Genomic DNA, 26,465 nt, shown 5'->3' with positions numbered 1-26,465 from the left:
TCCTTGTGTATTTTTGGTCCTGAGTTTTTTCAAAAGTCGAGTTTTCTATCATTGGTCATGGTTAGATTTCGTGGGGGAAATAGTACATGCTCAGTATTTTTATTAAGTATTATTCTTGCTTGTGCTTTTCTTCAAAACTGTTTCCTGGGTGGTGTCCCCCAAAACAACCAAAGAAGCAAAAAATAAAGAGGAAATTGTTTATGGTCACTGCACAGTTCCGATAACTCCCTTCCCCTTCTCATTCTTCCCCCAGACTTCTTTCCCCACTGGATCTGGCTCCTTAAATATTCATTTAAAAATAAGTGATATGCAAAAAAAAAATAAGTATATACAGAGAGGAAAACACATTCTAGACTACGATGATCAGACCACCTCTTGCAAATCTCTATCAAGGGACAAATTGTTTGAGGTCAAGCACAAAGTGCTGTTGCGGTAGATCCACTGTCAAGGTCACCAGGTTTCTGTTTATTCATCCGGGGGCTGACACCAGGAGATCCATGCTGCAAGGTCTCATGGGACTTCTCTCCCAGCCGCTCCCTCTATCTTTCATGCTCTGACCTCATCATGTTGTCTGTTTGCAGTATTTTCTTAAATATTTAGAAACATTGTTTTCCTGCTCATTTTGCTTTTGCACATTTGATAAGGGCCAGCTTGCCTTTCTCAGTGATCCTATATCTGGGTCCTCCATGAGCTTGTCACCAGAACCAACATTTTAATTGCTCTTGTAAACTCTAACCCCATTTCAGACGAGACAGGGAACATTCAGGGTAGTATGGCCATAGTCTAACCCCATTTCAGAATGTAAGCTGCTCCATAATTTATGTAGTACTTCTTTTTTTATTGAGGTACAACTGACTTACAACATTATATTAGTTTCAGGTGTACAACATTAATGACTTGATGTTTGTATATATTGTAGAATGATCACCCCCAATAAGTCTTGTTAATATCCATCACCAATACACAGTTAGAAAAGCTTTTTCTTGTGATTAGAACTTTTTTTTTTCCTAATCAAACAAATTTAATATCTAGGGAAATGCAAATGTATACATGTAAAAATTTATGGTTCCAAAATTTTTTTTTTTCGGGGGGTAGGGGTTGCTTAAAACAACAAATTTATTCTCATAGTTCTGAAGGCTAGAATCTGAAATCCAGGTGTCAGCAGGGCTGTGCTTGCTCTGAAACTTCTGGGAAGGGTGCTTCCTTGCCTCTTCCTAGCTCTGAGTAACTCTGCTTGCTCGCTGGCTTGTTAGCATAACTCCAGTCTGCCTTCACATGGCTAATCACATGGTCATCTTCTCCCTGTATTTTGGTGTCTTTTTTTCCTTGTAAAAAGATTATTTTATTTTATTGTTTTCTTTTTGTTTTAATGGAAGGATAACTGCTTTATAGTGTCATGTTGGTTTCTGCCATACAACAACAGGAATCAGCCATAAGTATACATATGTCCCCTCCCTCTTGAACCTCTCTAGAACTGACTCAAATTTGTTCTTTTTATGGCCGAGTAATATTCCATTGTATATATGTACCACAGCTTATTCATTCATCTGTCGATGGACATCTAGGTTGCTTCCATGTCCTACCTATTGTAAATAGTGCTGCAATGAACACTGAGGAACATGTGTCTTTTTCAATTTTGGTTTTCTTCAGGTATATGCCCAGTAGTGGGATTGCTTGATCATGTGGCAGGTTTATTCCTAGTTTTTAAAGAATCTCCTTATTGTTTTTCATAGTGGCTGTGTGATGAGAACTTTTAAGATCTAGTCTCTTAGCAACTTTCAAGTACAATATTATTGACTATAGTCACCATGCTATACATCCCCAGAACTTATTTATTTTATTTTCTACCTTCTGACCCCCTTCACCCATTTTTCCAAATCGCCAATTAGTTCTCTGTATCTATGAGGTTATGAATTTTTTGTAGATTTCACATATGAGTAAGATCATACTGTATTTGTCTTTTCTGACTTATTTCACTTAGTATAATGTCCTCAAGGTCCTTACATGTCAAAAATGGAAAGATTTCATTCTTTTCTACGACTGAGTAATATTCCATCGTGTGTGTGTGTGTGTGTGTGTGTGTGTGTGTGTATACACACCACATTTTCCTATCCATTCATCTAATAATGGACACTTAGGTTGTTTCCATATCTTGGTTACTGTAAGCAACACTGCAATGAACATAAGAGTGCATACATGATTTGGAGTTACTGTTTCTGTTTCCTTTGGATAGATACTCAGAAGTGGGATTACTGGATTGTATGGTAGTTCTGTTTTTACTTTTTTAGGAACCTCCATATCCATACCATTTTCCACGGTGGCTGCACCAATTTACATTCCCATCACCAGTGCACAAGGGTTCTCTTTTCTCCACATTCTCACCAACATTTGTCTGTTTGATAATAGCCATTCAAATAGGTGTGAGGTTATATCTAATTATGGTTTCAATTTGCATATCCTTGATGATTAGTAGTGTTGAGCATCTTTTCATGTACCTGTCATCTGTATGCCTTCTTTGGAAAAATGTCTACTATTGACCCTTGAACAACATGGGAATTAAGGGCACTGACTGCACAGGCATACTTTTGACTTCTCAAACTTAACCACTAATAGCCTACTGTTTACTGGAAGCCTTACTGATACCATAAACGATCAATCACCTACTTTGTATATTATGTATCTTATGTACTGTATTCTTAGAATGAAGTAAGCTAAAGAGAATGTTATTAAAAAAATCATAAGGAAGAGAAAATACATTTTCAGTACTGTACTGTGTTTATCGATACAATAAGTTTATCATCTGTTTACAAGATGACTTGTCTGTCAGTACCTACATCATTATTATCTTATATGATACAAAAGACTGTGATATTATACATATTACTAACACAAGACATCAAAATTTAAAAGGTAATAGGAAAGAAATTTTTATTTATTTACAGGTGTAATGATTCATGCATTGATAACAAAGAAACAGCAGTATGCTTGCTTTATGGTTGCCTTATTAATATATGTATAGTTGCTTCCTGGTAGCCTAACTTATATATTAATAAATGAGTTATAAAATTTTTATGGCATACAGTATAATAATCATATTCATAATACAATACTGGCAACATTTTTACTATTTTAAAAAACAATGTGATACTAGGCTGATAAAATTTCTCCAATGGCAAGAGAGACACATACTATATAGTAGTTAAGCCTTTGAAAGCAAAGTTATAAAACAGTAAGAAAAATAATACATTACTAAATTTATATTAAATATCTCTCACCTTATGCCTGTATAAGGATAGACTAGTAGCTACATATATCTCAGGATTCATGACATACCTAACTTCTGCTGAATTTTTTCCATATTTCTAGTCTACACAATTCATCTGCAAGTCTTTTCAAATTGTCACAAATCTTGACAATTTGAAAATCCAAAAAAATGTCCAATATGTTTATTGAAAAAAAAAAACCCCACAGATAAGTGGACCCATGTAGTTCAAACCCATGTTGTTCAAAGGTCACCTCTATTCAGATCTTCTGCCCATTTTTAGTAGTGTTTTGCTGTCAAGTTGTATATTTAGTACTTTTATTAAAGATGAGTGAGGGGTAGTTTGATAGAGGTTTTCAGGATTAGGGATAATTATAATGCTTATGCTATATTTTATCTCTGTCTTGATATCTAAATGATGCCAGATGGCTCCCTAGACTTCCTAAGATGAAGTAGAGATAAAACTTGAAACTCAGGGCTTGTAAAAATGCAGATAGACAAAACCACGGGAGAGATAGGGAAAAAAAAATTATGCAAGCTCCTTTCCAAAGATGAGCCAAAAATTTGGCTCTAAGTTTTCTGATGGCCCACTCATAAAAGGAAAATATAGTCCAATGTGTGATTCATGTTGTCTAAGACATAAAGCCTGCCAATATTTCTGAGGAAATCAAGATTCTCCTAGTACATAGAACTCAAAGAACATTCCCATGCAGGTCTTCACATGGGGTACATCATCTCTGTAATAAATGAGATTTCTGGTGAGCTAGAGGTGTTTATTATGAGATCCCTCTGTGTGAGGCTAGAAAGGGTGAACGTCCCTGCATTTTCTGGCAAAAGCAACTGCTCCACAGTATGATTAAAGTGTTCAGCTCTCCAGTGGCCCACCAATAATCAAAAGAAGAGTCTCTAGAAATGAAGAGCAGGCTAATCCTTCAAATAAACTCCCATTTATATCATTTCTCTCAACAGAGTTTTGGCTTTTCCTCCTAGTGCTTTGAAGCAGGAAATCTCAGTAGACAGACCTGCAAAGACTAACTAAAATGAAATTAACTTAATTTGCAAGGTGAGATGTTCAGGTTTGTTAAAAAGAATGTCCTAACAGCGAGAACTAGCTTTTACGGCATATTCCTAGGAGGATAGATTCTTTTAAATATAGTTTTGTCTTGTTCATCTTAACAGCTGAAAAATTTACATGAGTCTTTTCCCAACCCTATGAGATGGTCATGGTGACAATTTGTTGCCATCATTTTGGAAACATAAGACTGTTCCACACCGATTCTTGACTCCAGAGCTGATCAAGAAGGGCAAGGAAAAGGAAACATTAGAAAAAGTGCCTCCTGGCCAACCCAGAGGTAAATTTCACTTGGGGTGTGGCTCAAGTTCCAGAAGCCCAGAATCAAACTTGCACCATCTGTGTGAGGTTTTGTGGGAACCCAGAATTCCAGGGAGATGAGAGATCATCCCAGGAAAAGACTCTTCACTGAATCTTGGTTCCAGTCCATGATGGAGAGCTCCCTGGGGCCTCCTTCCTTCATGATGTTAAGGCTGGGAGAGGCGCTCAATAGGCACCTTTGGAGCTCAGACTTGGACTTCTCGTGGCACTTTCCCACAGAAGAACTCCCTTGGAACCAGATCTTCAGACATTCCATATGTGCCTCCTGAGACGAAATGACCCAAAACAGATGCAGTGGATCTCCCTAATGACTATATTGAATTCACCGTCTATTTCCAACCTCAAGAAAACCAGATTGCATTGTACACTTCCACCAGCAACTCTGACTTGTTAAAAGGAGATCATCCATCAGCCAGTTTGTCTCACCTGGAATCAACCCAAATGAGACTGAATTGCCATGTAGTCAAGGAAAGCTTCAACATTAAAGGTGAAATGTGACAACTGTGGACACAAGTCTCAAAGCAATGTACATGAGTTGCCCAAATCTCGGTAGAGTAACTTTTTGAAATATTCTTATTCACCCAGGTCCACATGTTCATCCATAAGAGGACTATCTTTGAAATGAACTTGCTCTCTGGGGTCACGTTGCCCAGAAGCAGAGCCTTGAATGGGGGTCCCTGAGCATGGGATTTATTGGGGGCTGCTCACGGGAGAAATCTGTAAGGGAGTGAGAAAAACAAAACTGGGAAGAAAGCAAGATGTAATTTAAGGAGTAGCCTCCCCTCTCTCTTTGCTATTCTTTGGAACTCTGCATTCAAATGGGTATGTCTTTCCTTTTCTCCTTTGCCTTTAGCTTTTCTTCCTTTCTCAGCTGTTTGTAAGACCTCCTCAGACAAACATTTTGTCTTTTTGCATTTCTTTTTCTTGGGGATGGTCTTGATCACTGCCTCCTGAACAATGTCATGAACCTCTGTCCATAGTTCTTCAGGCACTCTGTCTGTCAGATCTAATCCCTTGAATCTATTTCTCACTTCTACTGTATAATCGTAAGGGATTTGATTTAGGTCATACCTGAATGATCTAGTGGTTTTCCCTACTTTCTTCAATTTCAGTCTGAATTTGGCAATAAGGAGTTCATGATCTGAGCCACAGTCAGCTCCTCGTCTTGTGTTTGCTGACTATATAGAGCTTCTCCATCTTTAGGCTGCAAAGAATACAATCAATCTGATTTTGGTATTGATCATCTGGTGATGTCCATGTGTAGAGTCTTCTCTTGTGTTGTTGGAAGAGGGTGTTTGCTATGGCCAGTGCATTCTCTTGGCCAAACTCTGTTAGCCTTTGCCCTACTTCATTTTGTACTCCAAGGCCAAATTTGCCTGTTACTCCAGGTATCTCTTGACTTCCTACTTTTGCATTCTAGTCCCTGATGATGAAAAGGACATCTTTTTGGGATGTTAGTTCTAGAAGGTCTTGTAGGTCTTCATAGAACCATTCAACTTCAGCTTCTTCAGAATTACTTGTTGAGTCATAGACTTGGATTACTGTGATATTGAATGGTTTGCCTTGGCAATGAACAGATTATTCTGTCATTTTTGAGATTGCATCCAAATACTGCATTTTGGACTCTTGTTGACTGTGATGGCTACTCCATTTCTTCTAAGGGATTCCTGCTCAAAGTAGTAGATATAATGGTCACCTGAGTTAAATTCACCCATTCCATTCCATTTTAGCTCACTGATTCCTAAAATGTTGATGTTCACTCTTGCCATCTCCTGCAGAGATGCAGAGTTCCAAAGAACAGCAAGGAGAGATAAGAAAGCCTTCCTCAGTGGTCAATGCAAAGAAATAGAGGAAAACAACAGAATGGGAAAGACTAGAAATCTCTTCAAGAAAATAAGAGATAGCAAGGGAACATTTCATGTAAAGATGGGCACAATAAAGGACAGAAATGGTATGGACCTAACAGAAGCAGAAGATATTAAGAAGAGGTGGCAACAATACACAGAAGAGCTATACAAAAAAGATCTTCATGACCCAAATTACCACGATCACTCACCTAGAGCCAGATATCCTGGAATGCGAAGTCAAGTGGACCTTAGGAAGCATGACTACAAAGTTAGTGGAGGTGATGGAATTCTAGTTGAGCTATTTCAAATCCTAAAATATGATACTGTGAAAGTGCTGCACTCAATATGCCAGCAAATATGGAAAACTCAGCCACAGGACTGGAAAAGGTCAGTTTTCATTCCAATCCCAAAGAAAGGCAATGCCAAAGAATGCTCAAACTACCACACAATTGCACTCATCTCACACGCTAGTAAAGTAATGCTCAAAATTCTCCAAGCCAGGCTTCAACAGTACACGAACCGTGAACTTCCAGATGTTCAAGTTGGATTTAGAAAAGGCAGAGGAACCAGAGATCAAATTGCCAACATCCACTGGATCATAGAAAAAGCAAGAGAGTTTCAGAAAAACATCTATTTCTGCTTTATTGACTATACCAAAGCCTTAGACTGTGCGGATCACAACAAACTGTGGAAAATTCATCAAGAGATGGGAATACCAGACCACCTTACCTGTCCCCTGAAAATCTGTATACAGGTCAAGAAGCAACAGTTAGAACTGGATATGGAAAACAGACCGGTTCCAAATAGGGAAAGGAGTACGTCAAGGCTGTATATTGTCACCCTGCTTATTAAACTTATATGCAGAGTACATCATGCGAAATGCCGGGTTGAATTGAGCACAGGCTGGAATCAAGATTGCCAGGAGAAGTATCAATAACCTCAGATATGCAGATAAGACCACCCTTATGGCAGAAAGTGAAGAAGAAACAAAGAGCCTGTTGATGAGAGTGAAAGAGGAGACTGGAAAAAATGGCTTAAAACTCAACATTTAGAAAACTAAGATCATGGCATTCAGTCCCATCACTTCATGGCAAATAGATGGGAAAACAATGGAAACAGTAAGAGACTTTATTTTGGGGGGCTCCAAAACCACTGCAGGTGGTGACTATACCCATGAATTTAAAAGATGCTTGCTCCTTGGAAGAAAAGCTATGACAAACCTAGACAGAATATTAAAAAGCAGAGACATGATTTGCTGAGAAAGATTCATCTAGTCAAAGCTATGGTTTTTCCAGTTGTCATGTATGGATGTAAGATTTGGACTATAAAGAAAGCTGAGTGCTGAAGAATTGATGCTTTTGAACTGTAGTGTTGGAGAAGACTCTTGAGAGTCCTTTGGACTGCAAGGAAATCCAACTAGTCCATCCTAAAGGAAATCAGTCCCGAATATTCATTGGAAGGACTGATGCTAAAGAAGTTACAAAGAATTGTAACTCCAATTCTTTGGTCACCTGATGCAAAGAACTGACTTATTGGAAAAGACCCTGATGCTGGGAAAGATTGAAGGTGGGAGGACAAGGGGACAAGAGAGGATGAGATGGTTGGATGGCATCACTGACTTGATTGACATTAATTTGAATATGCTCCAGGAGTTGGTGATGGACAGGGAAGCCTGGAGTGCTACAGTCCATGGGGTCACAAAGAGTCAGATGCGACTGAGTGACTGAACTGAACTGAACTCCCCTCTCTCTGCTGAATCCCATGTGGAGTTCTGGGATGTAAACAACATAGCGGAGTCTGTCCCATCTTAGGGCAAGGGGGCTTTGGTAAGCTAGAGCAATCAGTCGTTGGCCACCCTGTGTGTGTCTGTGTGTGGTGTGCCTCTCCAGTGGAGGCAGCAGCAGTTGCCCAAGAACATCCTTGGGAGAAGATGTCAGATGTGAGCCCTTAGCTGCAGCACTTAGTGAAATGGACCCCAAGGTATGAAGCAAGACTCCAATAGCAGCCGCTAAACCAGCACTTCCACCTTGAGCATGCACCAGAATCCTCTGGAGCACTGGTTAAACACAGCCCCGGACTTTCAGATTCAATAAGAGTTTCAGATTCAGTAAGTCTGGGATTCAGTTAGCACATTTCCCAGGTGCTCCTGCTGCCGCCGGTTCAGAGACCTTGCTTGAAAACCACTGTGCATTGCTAACATTTTACAAAAGCAGTCGTTTACCTTTGGAAAACTAGGTTCAGGAAAGCCAGCTACTTGGGCTGCAGGTCTTAGTTTCTCAGTCTGTGAAATGCGTATGGTGTACCCAGTTCTCTCCAGCACTTCCAGCTAGTCTCCTTTGAGCATTATACCTGGAACATGTTGACGACCCCTAACACTACTGCCATACTCTTTCTCCCCAACGGAAAATGGTCAGAGAAAAGCTGTAACACCTGAAAGTACTCATCGAGTTTGCCTTGTGTTACAAAAAGAGGAAGCAAAAGGACTTGCTGTCTTTTTGGACGCTCTCTAACATTTGATAAGATCGCAGCTCCTGGAGTCTTGTGAATTGTGATCATTAATGTCCAAGCTGACTCGGGGGCCTGACAGATCACAAGGCTGGGTCGCTTCCCATAAGCTCTAAGGCTTTGCTTTAATCCTCTGGGACTCCCCATGGAAATTCACAATGGAGTCTTCGGAGTGGTGCAGCCTATTGTATGAATGCGTACTTGGGGATCCCCAGGGAGCGGATTAGGAGCACAATGGACCCCATCCCATGAATGGAGACACTCCTGCTTAAAAATTAATAAACTCGGTAACTCAGAGGAAGCACCACTGCAGTGCTGGCCTTCAAGGTCCTTGTGAAGCGGAAACAACTATACCTTCAGTCCCTTTAGCTTTTATATTGATGCTCACAAGTCACACAAGTACATGGAGTGCAAAATTTTTCTTCCTTTATCTGTTCGGTTGGATCTCAATCTGTGCATGTGTGTGTGTGTGTGTGTGTGTGTGTGTGTGTGTGTGTGTGTTAGAGGAAAAAAATAATGGCAATAAATATCTATTACATGCTATGTAAATAGAGCTGTTTGTGAAGTGAGGCGAGGCCAAAGAAAGCAGAGTCAGAAGGTAGGTAGTTCTGGGCAGGCAGGGGAGCAGGCAGGAGGACTTGTGGGGAAGGAAGAGTTACTCTCTCATTTAGGAGTGTCAAACAGACTCTCAGATCTAGGGAACTTTGAGCAGAGCCTCAAAGGCAGTGAGGGGTGAGCCCTCAGGCCATGTGGAGGGACAGTGCTCCAGGCAGAATGGAGCGGTACACAGCCAGTGGAGGGCTCAGGAAACCACGCAAAGTCTGGAGGGCTAGAACAGGGCAAGATGGAAAAGAAGACTCAGAGCACAGGAACGAAGCAAGCTGACAAGAATTCTTTTTGAAGGGCTCCCTCTGACTCTATGTGGAGATCACACTGAGGAGGGAATAGGGAGGTGAGTGAGGAGACTGTGGAGGATCTAAGCTAGTAAGGTGTGGCTTAGCTGGTTGTTATGCCTGGAGGTGAGGTGTCCAACTCAAGATCGATCGATGCTTTGAATGAGCAGAATTTGCTAATCATCTCATAGAGACTGTGAGAGCAAGAGAATCAAGGATAAATCCAATATTTGTAGCATGAGCTGCTGGAAGAATGAAGCCGCCATTTGCCAACATGTAAAAAACTGAGGGGACTGAGCATGGAAAGGGTGGGATAGAAAACAAGGGTTTGATCTGGAATGTTCTAAACTTGCCTATTAGACACACATAGAGAGATGTCATGTGGGCAGTTCAGTCCATAAGGGAGGTCTGAGTGAAGACAGTACTGAAGTGAAGTCACTCAGTCGTGTCTGACTCTTTGCAACCCCATGGATCATAACCTACCAGGCTCCTCTGTCCATGGGATTTTCCAGACAAGACTACTGGAGTGGGTTGCCATTTCCTTCTCCAGGGGATCTTCCCAACCCAGCAATCGAACCTGGGTCTCCCACATTTCAGGCAGATGCTTTACCGTCTGAGCCACCAGGGAAGCCCAAAGACAGTACTGGGTGGCGTCAACTCCATCTTTTCTTAAAAAAAAACCATGTATTCTAAGCCCCAGTGGTAAATGACATATTCCAGTCAAGAAGCTCTAGATTTAAAATAGAGTTTTCTAACCTAAGACAGGTAAAACGTAAAACCACGATGGTTTTGAAAAATTCATCTTCAAACAAAACCCATAGGTGCAGTTTTACAGACAGGACAAACATATTCCAACAGTATTCTGAGGGTCAAATAAGACAGCTAGTCAGCTAGACCCAGAAATAATTAGCCCCTTTCCTCTATATCTTCATGCTTTTGTGTAAGAAAAGACTGGTGAAATTAGACTTCATGAAAATTAAAAACTTTTTTGCATCAAAGAACATAATCAAGAAATTGAAAAAAACAGACGGTGATAAATTAGGAGTTTGGGATTAACATATACATATACTATGTATGAAATAGTTACATATACTGTGGATGAAATAGGTGGCCAACAAGGACCTACTGTTTAATACAGGGAATTATACTCAATATTTTGTAATATAAGGGAAAAGCATCTACAAAAGGAAAGAGACATAACAACTGAATCACTTTGTTGTACACCTGAAACCAGCACAACATTATAAGTCAACTATATTTCAATTTTCAAAAAATGAAAGGACAACCTACAGAGAGGGATAAAACGTTTGCAAATCACACATCTTATAAGGGGGCTAATGTCCAGAATATATAAAGAACTCTTAAGATACAACAAAAAAGACAACTCAGTTTTTAAATGGACAAAGGACTTGAATAGACATTTTTCCTAAGAAGATATACAAATAGCCAATAAATACCTAAAAAGATATTCAACATCATTCGTCATTAGGGAAATGCAAATCAAAACCACAATGAGATGCCACTTCAAACATACAAGGATGAGTATAATCAAAAGAGTGGCAGAGAACAAGTGGTGGTGAGGATATGAAGGAATTGGAACCATAGTGCATTACTGGCAGGAATGTAAAATGGCACAGCCATTATGGAAAACAGCTTGGCAGTTCCTGAAAAAGTGAAGCAAAGAATTACCATAAGACCCAGCAATTCTACTCCTAGGTAAATATTCAGGAAAATGGAAATGGGGACTTAAACAGATACTTGTACACCAGTGCTTACAGTGGGATTAGTCACAATATCCAAAAGGTAGAAACAACACAGATGTCCATCAACAGATGAATGGAGAAATAAAATGTTGTGTATACATATGATAAATATTACTTAGTCATAAAAAGGAATGAAATACTGATATGTACCACATCGTGAGTGAACCATTTCACTGAGTGAAGACAGACACAAAAGACTATATAACATATGATCCTATTTATATGCAGGATCCAGAATAGGTAAATACAAAGAGGACAAAAGCAGAATGGTGGTTGCTCAGGGCTGGGAGGAGAGAAAGGAATAGGGAATTAGAGCTTAATGGCCAGGAGTTTCTTTGTGGGTGGTGAAAATATTTTGGAACTAGACAGAGGTGGTGGTTGCCTGACATTGCAAACATACTATTATAATAAATTGTTCCCTTTATACTAAATTGTTCCCTTTATGCCAAATTGTTCCCTTTAAAATGGTTGATTTCATGTTCTGTGAATTTATCTCATTTTTTTAAAAACTAAAAATCAGAAAGGATTGGCAACATAAAAAGCCTTGAAAAGCAAATGTCAGGGGTAGACCGTGCCATTGTACGAAGCTATTTTTCCATAAATCTTCAGAAATAAGCCCCAGTGTCTCTAATATAGGCTCGATCAACACAACAATATCCTTTATGCCCGAAGAGTCAACACTTTCTAAAAAAGCAAGCATCACAAGTTGGTTGTTTCCCTGATTTACATCCATTGCATTTATATATTCCATTGCTTACCCTGGTCAGAGCATTTTGAAAATAACTTATAACCACGTAAGCAGAATAGCCCGATTCTTTGTTTACCAAAAAGGAAAATGAAAGAAACGGAAAGGCAGGACTGAGCAAACAGTGCCTTTGAAAGCACAGACTGTTCGGGGAGGGACACGCTGCTATTTCCAGTCTTGTGTGGGTGTGAGGATAACAGGCCTCTGGAAACAGCTGTTGAACAGCAGAATGTGAGAAGTCTCCCAGGACTCAAAGACCCACCCTCCACAGGGAACCAAGGGAAAGTTCTGAGAGCTGGGAGAGTTCAGTGCTTTGAAACTATTTGAAATGGGGATTCAGCACCGGGGTTTGATTGAGCTGTACTATTTAACTAGGCTTTGCTCCCTCTGCTCAAAAGAATGAGTCCAGGAAACTGAAAAGCCAAACCAGAAACAGACATGGTGTACTTTCCGGAAGAATAGCTATCCTCAAAGCCCCTCCTGCAGGGGTCCGTCTCCCCTCCCAGGGTCTGACAGTCTGCCTGCTTCTGGAAGGAAACCAACTTGGGTGGGGGACGTTGACCCCTGCACAAACTTTTGTTTCGGGATCCAGCATTAAATACAAGCTCTTTGTTATGATGAAGGATAGAAGATGATTTGAAGACTAAACTTGCTTTCTTTTTTTGTTTTACTGAATCGTGATATCCTCTTTTCAAAGCTTGTCCCCATGCAAAAGTAAAACCAACTCATTTCCACCCAGCTACAGAGAACACACTATAAATAGGACCCCCAAATGGTTGTTCCTTAAAAGCTGGGAAACTAGTGGATCCATTTGTTTTTGTTTTTCCTTTAAAACCTTGAGAGTGAGAATAATGAGAATGAGGAAGAAATCTTGTAACTTAAAATATAATTACTTTAGGATGGTATCTTTAGCCATACTCTGGTCAACAGCTTTAGCTTTTATTCATTCTTTCACTCATTCATTCAGCAAGTATGTATTTATTGCTTCTAGCAATAAATTGCTTATAGCGTGGAGACACAGTGATAAGCAAAGCAGACATGGTCTCTGCCTCAGGGAGCAGGTGACAAAGAGGAATATAGAGAACTGCTTACCCAGACAGGGACTGAGACAGTCGGTGGGAGTATTTTCCATCACCCAAGTTCAAGGTCTCCTTCCCCAATCCTTATTTTCAGTTCTAAAATTAAACCCAATCCATGATGAAATACACTGCAACCATCTACTCCCTAGAAACATGGGCCTTCAATATCATTAGAAGAAAATAGTCTAATTATACATATCCCAAGTTGAGGGGCATTTAAGACAGCAGTTCAGTCTGGTGGGCCAGGAATGATTGTGACAGGATAGTGGTATCAAGTGGGGAGTGTGTGGGGTGCTTTCGCGTCCTCCACTAGAGCAGGTCTGTAAGGCAGTGATCCAAGCTGAGCTGGAACTCATGCCTGCAGGCTCTTCCCTCGGTTCTCAAGTTCTCAACCTTGGGTCTCCTGTAAACAGCTACTAGACGGAGAACACACAAGACTCCTCCCAAACAAACACTAATGTACAGTTAAATTTACTGAGAAAACTCACAGCTCATTCCCCAGTAACCGTGAAGTCGTCAGAGCCCTAGCCCGGCTGAAAGATGCACACAGTTTATATAACCAAAATGCATGCAGTGTACACAATCAAACAAGAGTCCTTGGATCCCCACAAAAATCTAGTTTCTGGATCATGTTCTAGCCTTCCCTGATAACAGTAGATACCACTTGCTTAGAAGGCCCATGGTAATATTTTTCTAAAAGCAAAGGGACAATTTGTCTCAAGTGTAAGTCCACATGTCTACCGTTTAGGAAGCAAAAATCCAATCCCTAATGTTTAGCCATCTATTTTTCCAGAATCTGTTCTTCAAGTTTCTCCCAAAGCTTTAAATAAAATCCACTCCTAACCAGGATCACCGTGTTACACTTGTTTACAAAATTCGCACGTAGCACAAAGCTGAGTATTGGCTAGGGGAAGGGCTGAAAGAACTTTGATCAAAAAACCTTGACAGGCAGGATTCATGTACCAATATTACCCAGATGACAGGTAACCTTGGACTAAGGTCCTCCACTTCAAGTAGAGAACATCAACCTCAAATGGATCAGATTGGGAAGCTGCCACTTGGACTTCAGGCTGAAATTGACCTGAAATTCTATATGATATAACAATTTAACAGGAGGACCACAACTTTGGGGATTACAAATTAAGAGTTTTCACCCTCTATTTAACCTTTCTCATATTGTTTCTTTAAATAATAGTGTAATGATCACCCCTTACTGCCCTTAACTTTTCTGAATTTAGTAATTTGGAGGTATTTTTACTCTCTTCAACACTTGGGAAATTTGTTATCTCCTGTGCTGTAATACTAAATTATTTTGGTGAATATTTGAGTCATGTAGTATAAAGGCAGATGCCTTAATATTAAATTATTTTAGTGAATATTTGAGTTGTAGTATAAGGGCTTACATTCAGAAAACTAAGATCATGGCATCTGGTCCTATCACTTCATGGCAAATAGATGGGGAAACAGTGGAAACAGTGTCAGACTTTATTTTTGGGGCTCCAAAATCACTGCAGATGGTGACTGCAGCCATGAAATTAAAAGATGCTTACTCCTTGGAAGGAAAGTTATGACCAACCTAGATAGCTTATTAAAAAGCAGAGACATTACTTTGCCAACAAAGGTCCGTCTAGTCAAGGCTATGGTTTTTCCAGTGGTCAAGTAGGGATGTGAGAGTTGGACTGTGAAGAAAGCTGAGCGCCGAAGAATTGATGCTTTTGAACTGTGGTGTTGGAGAAGACTCTAGAGAGTCCCTTGGACTGCAAGGAGATCCAACCAGTTCATTCTGAAGGAGATCAGCCCTGGGTGTTCTTTGGAAGGACTGATGCTGAAGCTGAAACTCCAATACTTTGGCCACCTCATGCGAAGAGTTGACTCATTGGAAAAGACCCTGATGCTGGGAGGGATTGGGGGCAGGAGGAGAAGGGGACGACAGAGGATGAGACGGCTGGATGGCATCACCGACTGGATGGATGTGAGTTTGAACTCTGGGAGTTGGTAATGGACAGGGATGCCTGGCATGCTGCAGTTCACGGAGTCGCAAAGAGTCAGACGTGACTGAACGACTGAACTGAACTGAACTGAACTGATAAGGGCTTAACCTTAAGGTTAGATGGTTCAAAGCCAACTGGGCAATAACTGAACAGTTTAACACAGTGAACAATTGGCCTTCCTAAATTTAGATGTCAGAATTGTTAGAGACCCTAAAGAAAGTCAGGGACAAGGTTACATGGGCTACAGAGCTCTCCTTGAAAACAATTTGTGATGAAGGAAAGAAAAAAAGAAAGCAATTTGTATTAAAATTAAAAAAAAAAAAAACAATATGGAGCAGGAGCATATGGAAAATCCCTCTACCTTCCTTTTAATTTTGCCATGAAAGTAAAATTGCTCTAAAAGAAATTAAGCATTAGAAAAACAATCACTCCCGTCAGTGGTCCACAGCCTGCAGGATGGCCTCCCTTGTGTAATCCCCTCTCCTTAATGGTGAGCTGGACATAAGGACTTCTAACTATGTAACTTCTAATGCAGAGGATACAGCAGAAATGAGGAGATGGCACTTTCAAGATTAGGTTGCAAATGAGACTGTGGCTTCCTGTCTTACTTCCTGCTCTTCCTCTTTCACTGGCTCACTGTTGGAAGCCAGACACCACATTGTCAGCTGCTCTGTAGAGAGGATGACATGGCCAAGAACTAAAGGAGGACTCCAGCCAATAGCCAGTGAGGAACTCTGGCCCTCAGTCCAGCAACCTATGAGGAACTGAATCCCACCAGAGTCCTTTGAGTGAGTTTGGAAAAGAGTCAAAGAATTTACTTATGTAAAGTTTCATTGGTAATTGATAAGACAGATCTAAAGCCAGAAATATACCCATATTCTCCTGTTCTTTGAAAAAGAACATGGAATATGCCAAGGTGCAGGCTTTTTTTCCTCCCTCTCATCTTCCTCCTTCTGATGAAATCAAGCCCAGAGAAAGAGCTCACATTTGTTGCAGAGTCAATGAGGGAATCTGAGAGTGGAGAACAGAATGGGACACTGGGGCATCACCCAAGTGGATACCTCGCAGGAGAGCCAGACAGCCTGGAGCGATTCATCTTTTTAAGGCTGTACAGGAAGACAAGAATGATGTCTGACCATTACACACTTGGCAGCCTTTCCATCTGAGTCAGCTGCTGGATTTATTCCCAGTTGTCAGAAACCCCATCTCCATCCAATTTGTTATGGACAACTGTTCAGATCACCCAGGCAGGCTTCTCAGTTTCTTCTTGGCTGGACACATGAGGAGGGTCAAAGCCTAAATGGATGTGCATGTGTCCTCTGTCCATCTGTCCATGATGTCCATCTGTCATTGATAGGATGATCCTGAAGGTCAGGGTCAGGCCTTCAAGAGGTTGTAGGCCGCCTTAGGTAGATTCAGCTCTGGTGCCTAACCAACCCAAAGGCTCAGAGATGCTCAGTCAATTCTGAAGACACAAGGGCTGGTGCTGTGAAACAGAAATGGGTGAAATGGCACTATCACATTAGTAGGAATGCAGTAGAATAGAGACAGGGAAACACACCCAGTTCTTAAAATTCTAGTGCCAGATCTGCGATGATCAGTTCTGTGCTTTTGTTTCTTCACCAACTGTAGAATCATAACATCTGTTTATTCCAAAGGTGCAATGTCAGGTTAACCTTGTAAACACATCTTATGTTAACACTTTTATGCTCACAACAACAAGATCCGTACTAGTCCAACCCAGGGCTGTTTAATTATTCCACTATGAAACTGTCTTCTTCCTTATGTGGCCTCCTGGACCTTAGACATCCTTATTACACTACCTGTGATTTACTAAGAACTTTACTTTCAAAATAATTTTCATTTAATTTTCGCAAGAACCTTAAATGGGAGATCTTTCTATTACCAGTTGACAGATGAGGACACCAAGGTTTACACATATAAGTAACATGCCCAGCCATGAGTAATAGAGCTGAGATCCAAACCCAACTAGACCCTAACGCTTCCAAGAAACCATAAAGTGAAAGTCACTCAGTCGTGTCCGATTCTTTATGACCCCATGGACTATACAGTCCATGAAATTCTCCAGGCCAGAATACTGGAGTGGGTAGCTGTTCCCTTTCGAGGGGATCTTCCCAACCCAGGGATCAAACCCAGGTCTCCTGAATTTCAGGAGGATTCTTTACCAGGTGAGCCACCAGGGAAGCCCAAGAAATCATAAGGCCCTTCCATTTTAATGGAGGGGGAGTCTCCTTACGGCCCTTCCGTGAATCAGGACCATGAATCAAAGGGACTCCATCACCCAGGAAAAGAGGTCATTAGTCCCCACAACATTGAGTAAAGGAAAGATACTCAGACAACTGTCTTCAGTATGCCTGTCATTCATTAGCAGCATCGGGGCACAGATACGGCCTGAGCCATCTACAGAATTGTTCCTTCACAGTCACCATCTCAATGTTATGGCCTGGGAGATTGCTGATTATCTCTTTTGGAAAAACCAAGTCAGGTTACAAGTTGGTATCTTAAAGGTTGCTTAGAAGGAATCAGAGTACTGCACAGAGCCTTCATCTCTTTCCCCCAGTGCTAAATCCCCTCAGGTCATGTCTCAGCAGGTTTGCTTTGAAGCCCTCAAATTTATTTTACATGGAGTCTTTTGGCTGCAAGAAACTTTTACATAGAGTCTTTTACATGACTCCTCAAATTCTTTTACATCGAGTCTTTTGGCTGCAAGAAGTTTTTTGCTCCTTCAGTCTACCAAAATAAGAGAGGTTTGATATTGGAACATACCTGGCACAGGTAAGGGAGATAGAGGGTCACAGATGCTGATACTTCTGTGTCTCAGAGCCTGCACATTGCTGTCCCAGCCCTGGGGTCTTCATTCAAGTTCTCCACCACTAACACAACCCAGCTAGTCTTCACAGATTGCCTCAGCTGTCTTTCTACACTTCAAACTAGCAGATTCTTGTTTTTTTTTTTTTTTTTTTTTTTTTATCTCTTCTTTTCTTTGTGTGATGTACTGCATTGATTTGTGTATTGAACCATTCTTGTGAACTTGGGATGAATCGTACTTGGTCGTGGTAGATGATCTTTTTTATGTATTGTTGGATTTCATTTGCTAATATTTTGTCAAGAATTTTTCATCTATTTTCTTCAAAGATATTGGCCTATAATTTTCTTTTTTGGTGGTTGTCTTTGTCTTGTTTGGGTATCAGGTTGAGGACAGATTCTTTCTATATGACTGGTTCCAAATCCTGAAAGGTGAAATCTCAGTGGCTCAGTGCATCTGTTCCCAGCAGACCTATTCTAGAGTTCTGGCTGGCCTCTAAATTGACTCATTCCTAGGCCCATCTGTGAGCAGAGAATAGCCTAATTCAGCTTCCTGAATTGAAGAAGAGACATGAAAGGGGGTAATTTCCAGGAGAAGAGGGCAGTGGGCATTGGCAGGTAACACGTCTGAGGCAGATTTGTGACAGTGTAGAACCCAGAAATCAGAGGTCATTTCTGACTCACCTTATTTTTCCAAAAGAAGTCTTTCCTTTGGGATTTTTACTGGGTATAACGAACAGACTGTGATAGGATTGGGAGAGAGGGTAAGAGTGCTAGAAAAAGGGAAAGGGGGCACTATTGGCTCCTTAGGGCACCTGGGCAGGAGAAAAAAACCCAACATTTACTAAATTTCAGCTATGAACAGGCTCTGCATTAAGTATTGTGAGAACAAATAATAAGAGCAATTCTCATAGAGCACATATTCTGTGTCAGGCAGTCTAGGACAGTACTTGACATACAAGAACTCACCTCAGCATCTCAACACACCTATAAGGAAAATGCTATTACTATGGTCACTTCACAGAGAAGGGATGTGATGCAGAGAAGTTTAGCAACTTACCTTAAGTCACACAGCTTTCAAGTATCAAGGCTGGGATTTGAACTCCATCTGGCTCCCAAGTGTTTGCTTTAACCACTATGCTATGCTCCCTCTCCATTCTTTTAAACAGTGTCATTTAATTCCCACAGACTGTCATGGATATAATTACTTAAATTTTGCATGTAAAGATGCCAAGGCTCAAAGAGGTCAAGTACTTTGCCTAAAGCCCACTAGCAGAAACCGTTCCTCTCACTTCATTTCAGTCTGTCACACAAGTCAAAGAGCAGATTGTTACTGAATCAGGTCCAGCCACTCGCTACTCGGAAATCGATACTACAGGCAAAGAGACAAATGTTGGTAGGGAGGAAAGTTGCTTTTAAGCAGAATGCGGGCAATCTGCAGAGATGGTAGACTCAGTGTCCCCCCAAAACCACCCCTAAAGATTCTGCTTAGCCATAAAAGTTTTTAAAAGGAAAAAGAGGCGTCATCCCAGTTAATGATTGAGGTGGGGGGTCAGAATCATCACCTCCCCCCACTGCATGCAGGCTCATTGACTTCTTGTGATTTTTCTTTAGAGGCTCTCTTGTTCATGCAGGTTGTTGTTCCTGCAGGTGACTGAAGGAAGGGAAGCTAAGGAAGAGATTTGGTCATTTCTGCTTCTTTGATCTAGAGAAAAGAACCAACTAGTTTGGCCAGGTGTTGTGTGATCAAGAGATTTGAAAGATGTGCTAGAGCGTAGACGTGCCTGGTTTAAGGTTAGTGACAAGACAAAGGGGCCTCCTGCAGAGAGCACTTTGCTGCAAAGAGCTTTTTCCTGCTGAAAACTGTTTATAAATCCCTACTTGTCAGAACATCACTCCATTTCTGTGTGATCGTGGATGAAGATCTGTAACTTCGTGCCAACAGGGTGCTGTCTTCACAGAGTAGAAGCTGTTGATGTGGGTCTATAGCATCTCTTTGTGGACAGTTGTACTTGCCTGTTTACAGAGATGGGCAGAACAAACTACAGCAATCTTGTTTTTGTTTTTTTTTTGTTTTGTTATTTTTTTAAATTTAAATTTATTTTAATTGGAAGCTAATTACTTTACAATATTGTATTGGTTTTGCCATGCATCAACATGAATCCGCCATGGGTGTACACGTGTTCCGCATCCTGAACCCCCCCTCCCACCTCCCTCCCTTGATACCTACAAAGATGTAATTGTTATAAGCAGTCATGTTAATCCCATTCTCTTTTAAGGCCAGTTCTTGGAAACTGCCATGGAATCAGTGCTGCTCCGGATGGAAGCGTTTATGGCGTGGCTGCAGACTGCTCATCATGCAGTCAGCTTTCTCTCTCTGGTGTCTGCTACGGTATTTGTAAGACAGCTTGGCAATATGCATCGGACACCGGGTCTGTAACTCTGTTGTCCTAATTACCTGCTGGAGCCTGCTCCTCTGTGAGTCAGGGAGGCTGGGGAGACCTCAGCTTTTCCACAAACAAGAGGCCGGAGACATAACGATTCCAACTTCTCTCAACACTGTGCTTACAACCATGGCTGAACTATGTCACCTGAAATATATCAGTAAACAAAGGAAGTTGCAGCCATCAAGCCCTCAGCCACTGTAGCCGACCCAGGTGTCTACCGAGAGGGGATGCAGGATGGAGAAAAACAGGATACTGGCCCTGAGGTGCACATCAAAGGAATGATTTCAGTGAGCCCAGACTCTTCATCTTCCCAGACATAGAAAAACGGTAAAATCATTAACCTGGATGTTTGGTTTTCTTTAATTAACAGTAATCTTTTAATATTCCGACTACCTGGTCTTTGTTGCAAAACTCCTATGTATCCTGACTCCTCCTTTACCTCTTTAGAGCAGTCCCTCAGAGCTGGCTGAGACACTGTCTTCTGGGCTCGAGTCCTCAGTTTTGTTCGCCAGATGAAGCATAACTCTCTACTTTTAGGTTGTACATTGTTTTTTTTAGTCGACAGAATAATATTTCAAACACAATGCCCAACACTGGGTATTGTGAGTCCTAACATTTTATGATTGGAAGTGTCGCTGGAAAGTCACCAAGTCTCCTCATGTCGAAAGATTACTTAAGAGCCACCAATGTGCATCGTCACCTTCCACATGGCAGGCACGGTGCCCAGCACTGGAGGTACAGTGGAAATTCAGAAAGAGATCATTCAAGTTACTCCTCAAGAGGAGGAGACAGAGAGGAAACATGAGGCCAACACAGTGTGTCCAAGAAAGCGGCAGCAGAGAGAAGGGGCCCTTAGCCTGATGAGAGGAAGAAAGGGTATCAGGGAAGACTTCATAGTGGAGGGAATCCCTGTTTGGAAGAAAGACCTGTTGCCCCCAAAAATAAGGAAGAGAAGAATTTCCAGCCAGAGGCAGCTAGATCCAGACCCAGAGACATTTCAAACACTAACTGCATGCATTTTAGAATAATGAGATGGAATGGGCGCTAGACCAGAGCTGATTTGGAAGGTGCATAGTAAATTTTGTTTTGACAAGTGGAGTTAGAGTGGCTTGCAAGACTTCATGGGGAGAGATCCAAAAGTAACTTCAGCTCTTAACTGTAAGAATGTGGGAATACTCAGCATATAATAGATGAGGACCTGAGACTCACTGTAGTTAGTGCATGAGGCCTGGAGCCCAGGTCTCCTTCCAGCAGCCCAGGGACCCTGCCCTCCCCTACAGGCTCCCACCAAGCCCGGCCTCCAGGCTGCAGAGCAGATGTGTCCTGTTCAAAGGCCTCATCACCTGCACCTCTTAGGTTCCTGACTGCCTTTCGGCAGAGCAGTGAGTTCCCCAGGATCATGAAGAAGCCAGTGCTGGCCTGTGGATTGGAGTAAGATGCTATCATCACTAATGTGACTTCAAGATTCATTATAGTGGGTGACCACCCACACAATGATAGTTATCCAACCTGTTTAAAAATCTCACCCCCCGCCAAGAGAACAGGCTCTGTTTCATTTTGAAGGATGTCAAATTTTAATGATATTGTAATTACATGAAAATATAATTACAAGTGGTGGGATAAATATAAGCATAGCACTGTTTATCTTCTCTAGTGCCTCTGACTTAGAATCTGCAAAGTGGCCATTTTCATATAAGTCCTAATTTGTCATTAGCATACGCAATGGACACCCATATAACTGCCTTGTGAAAGCCATGGGGGAGATAGGCACCATATTCCCTGGCAGACGAAGGTCAGATTGTTGGTTGACATCCAATATCTGTTCTGCCTTTCTTCCAGAATAACAAAATGCCCAGTCTTTATTTGATTCATGGCTACCCAGAATAAAGACTAAAAATCCAGATTTCTTCAGAGCTAGATATGGCCAAGTGGTTAAATTCTGGCTAGTGGGATGAGAGAAGAAATGATGTACCTTAAAAGAGAAAGGCTGTACCCCACCCTTTCCCTTTTCCATGTAGGCACAGGTGACAAGCTAATGTAACAGGGCCATGGGAGAAGGAGGCTGGATCCCTAAGGTGCAGAGCTACTGGGAAAGAGAGAAATCAAGCTTCTCAGCCACTGCTAGACAAACCTAGACAGCATATTAAAAAGCAGAGACATCACTTTGCCAACAGAGTTGGCAAAAGCTATGGTTTTTCCAGAAGTCATGTACAGATGTGAGAATTGGACCATAAAGAAGGCTGAGTACTGAAGAATTGATGCTTTTGACCTGTGGTGTTAGAGAAGACTCTTGACTGCAAGGAGTCCAACCAGTCCATCCTAAAGGAAATAAACCCTTAATACTCATTGGAAGGACTGATGCTGTAGCTGCAATCCTTTGACCACCTGATGCGAAGGGCCAATTCATTGGAAAAGACCCTGATGCTGGGAAAGATTGCAGGCAGAAGGAGAAGGGGACGACAGAGGATGAGATGGTGGGATAGCATCACGGACTCAATGGAGATGAGTTTGAGCAAACTTTAGGAGATAGTGAAGGACAGGGAAGCCCAGCATGCTGCAGTCTGGGGTCGCAAAGAGTCTGACACAACTGAGCAACTGGAGAACAACAACCGCTGCAGTGTGACTTCCTGTTACAAGTTGCTGAATCAATGTCCTATCTGGGGCAGGTACCAGTTTTTGTGTTTTTTTGGGGGGTGGAGGTGGGGGTTTGACCACACTGCACCTCTCATGGGATTTTAATTCCCATACCAGGGATTGAGCCTGGGCCCTCATCAGTGAGAGCATGGAGTCCTAACCACTGGATCTAGGAATTTCCAGACACCAGTTTAAGAAGAATTCACCAGATGATCTATGACACTGTGTCTATTAAAAAAGAAAAGTTTTATCTCATTTATTAAAAAAAAATGAAGTCATAACATTTACATAAATGCACAAAATCTTACATGTACCATGGCTTGGTGGAATTTTTCTTAAGTATATGCAATTGCCCCATGGTATCCATAGGGGACTGGTTCCAGGACCCCATGCTGATACTAAAGTCTGTGGTTGCTCAAGTCCTTTACATAAAATATTTGCACATAACTTCTGTATAGTCCCATATACTTTAAATCATCTCTAGAATACTTATATATAATACAATGTAAATGCTATGTAAATGGTTATAAATACAAGGCAAATGTCATGTAAATGGTTGCCATCACTCAGCAAATTCAAGCTTTGCTTTTTGGAACTTTCTGGAACTTTCAAAAAATATTTTCATTTGGCAGTAGGTTGGATTCATGGATGTGGGCCCTGCAGATAGGAAGGACTGACTGCAATTATGAAACCATCATTCAGTTCAAGATGTATAGAAGGGGTGGGCAACATTAAGCAGACTAAATCCAGCCCACTACTTGTTTATGTAAGTAAAGTTTGATGGAACCTAGACGTGCTGATTTGTTTATGTATTGTCTGTGTATATGTTATATAGAGCTGAGTAGTTGGGAGGAAGACTGCATGCCCACAAAACCTCAAATACTTACTGAAAAACTTTGTCAACCCCTGTTCCAGAACTTTCGGAACACACCAGAAGACTCCTTCATGGCCTAAAAATGAATCTTAACCATTAAATCTTAGAACTGATGAGCAAGAAAATGATGATAGGAAGAGGAATATATGCCCAAAAGGTTGCTCTTGCCACGCAGGCTAGAAACTTCTGTTGGTTTTCTCCCCCTCATTGGAACAATCAGTGTCTAACAGTTTTAGCTTGTCAACAAGTAGCCTGCCAGTGCCTTGCAGATCTCCTATTTTTAAAATTATCTCACAAGAGTGACTAAGAATTTTATTGAAATGAACAGGAGCAGGGAGGGAAACAGATTTCCTGGGCAGTTGGACTCCCTCATTTGGTCTGTAGCTCTGTGACTGAATCCGATTGCAGCGTGGTTTGTGCTTTCCTTTGTTGACATATTTGAACTTCCAGGACACTGCAAGTGACAAGCAGGCTAAGAGTTCATGAGTTTACTTTGGCCCCATTTCTTATATAATTGTCCTATTCATTTGACTTTACAGCATCCGTCATGTAATTTGTGTGCTTTTTGTGCTTTCTTCACCTTCAATCTGCCACTTGAAGTTATGTCAGTTCTCTACAGGGTCTACCCTCTTGGCAACACTAAGAAAGAGCCAAATAAATAAACCCAACAGTTCAGTCACACCTGTCCTTTTTCCTGGGCAAGAACACACACATCCGCAGTACATCACCACTGCCCAGCAACAGCACGACCGAGATTAATGAGAAGCTTGGCCTTCTGTCCAGAATACCCCAAAAACATTAAACAGGTTGGGATGACAAGGTCACTCCCCTGGATCAGTGACAGGGAACAGGTGCTCTCCTCTGCCAGAAAATATTGGAACCGATGCTTCAAATTCTAAAGCACCCTATTCTTCACTGCACCCCATTTATGCAAATACAGACAACCAAAGGGCTACTGTAATAATAAAGAGGACATCCTGGACACACATAACCCAGAGCACAGGCCAAACCAAGGCCACAGCCAGCTCACAAAGAGACTGTGTTCCAAAACATTGTGTTAATATTTTAAGAATTCTAAAAGCACAGTTTCATCAGAACAGTGATTCATGGGTGATTCATGGGTGATAGGCTCTGAGCCTACCTCTCCAACGTCTAGTCATCCTAGTGCCAAGCTCAGACGCTTAAGCTAAAAGAAAAGAATTCTTTTCCCAGTGTCTGGGAAACTTTAGGAAACAGCCTCTCTTGGCTAGCCTGGGAAGCCCATGACTATGTGTACTGTTGTTTCAACAGAACACTGGAGGGTGGCAAGGTGGGAGCACAGAACACAGACAGATCCTGCTTCCTCTGGCCACAGCCTTAGGCTTGGGCTGAGAAGCTGGGGGAATGTGCAGGGTCCTGGTCACAGGACTGAGGAAACTATAGGAGTGAAGCGTTTATATATATGTCACTTACCGCTTGCTTGCTAAGTTGTGTCCAACTCTATGGGCTGTAACCCATCAGGCTCCTCTGTCCATTGGATTCTTCAGGCAAGAAAACTGGAGTGGGTTTCCATGCCCTCCTTCAGGGGATCTTCCTGACCCAGGGATCGAACCTGAGTCTCTTATGTCTCCTGCATTGGCAGGTGTGTTCTTTACCACTAGCACCACCTGGGAAGCCCAGGAACATCTCAGTACCTAGGAAACAAAGCCTGTGATCGCACCACTCCAAACAGCAATGCCATTTATCCTTCATTTTTACCTTTGGCTATACAAAGGCTCAGAGAAGGCGATGGCACCCCACTCCAGTACTCTTGCCTGGAAACTCCCGTGGATGGAGGAGCCTGGTAGGCTGCAGTCCATGGGGTCGCTAAGAGTCAGACATGACTGAGAGACTTCACTTTCACTTTTTCACTTTTCTGCATTAGAGAAGGAAATGGCAACCCACTCCAGTGTTCTTGCCTAGAGAATCCCAGGGACAGGGGAGCTTGGTGGGCTGCTGTCTATGGGGTCACACAGAGTTGGACACGACTGAAGTGACTTAGCACATACAAAGGCTTGGCTCAGGACTTGAATCACATACTTCTCTTTACCTGGGACTGGAACAAATTCTTAGGCAAGGCTACCACCCCCTTCTAGTTTCTCTAAAGCAAAGGAAAAAATATAGAGATTCATTTTTCCCTTTGCCCAGAGCAAAGAGTGAGGAGTAGTTCTCCTAATTATGTTATTTC

Source organism: Bos javanicus, chromosome X (assembly GCF_032452875.1).
Source record: "Bos javanicus breed banteng chromosome X, ARS-OSU_banteng_1.0, whole genome shotgun sequence".
NCBI classification, from domain to species: domain Eukaryota; kingdom Metazoa; phylum Chordata; class Mammalia; order Artiodactyla; family Bovidae; genus Bos; species Bos javanicus.
This window is presented reverse-complemented; position numbering follows the sequence as displayed.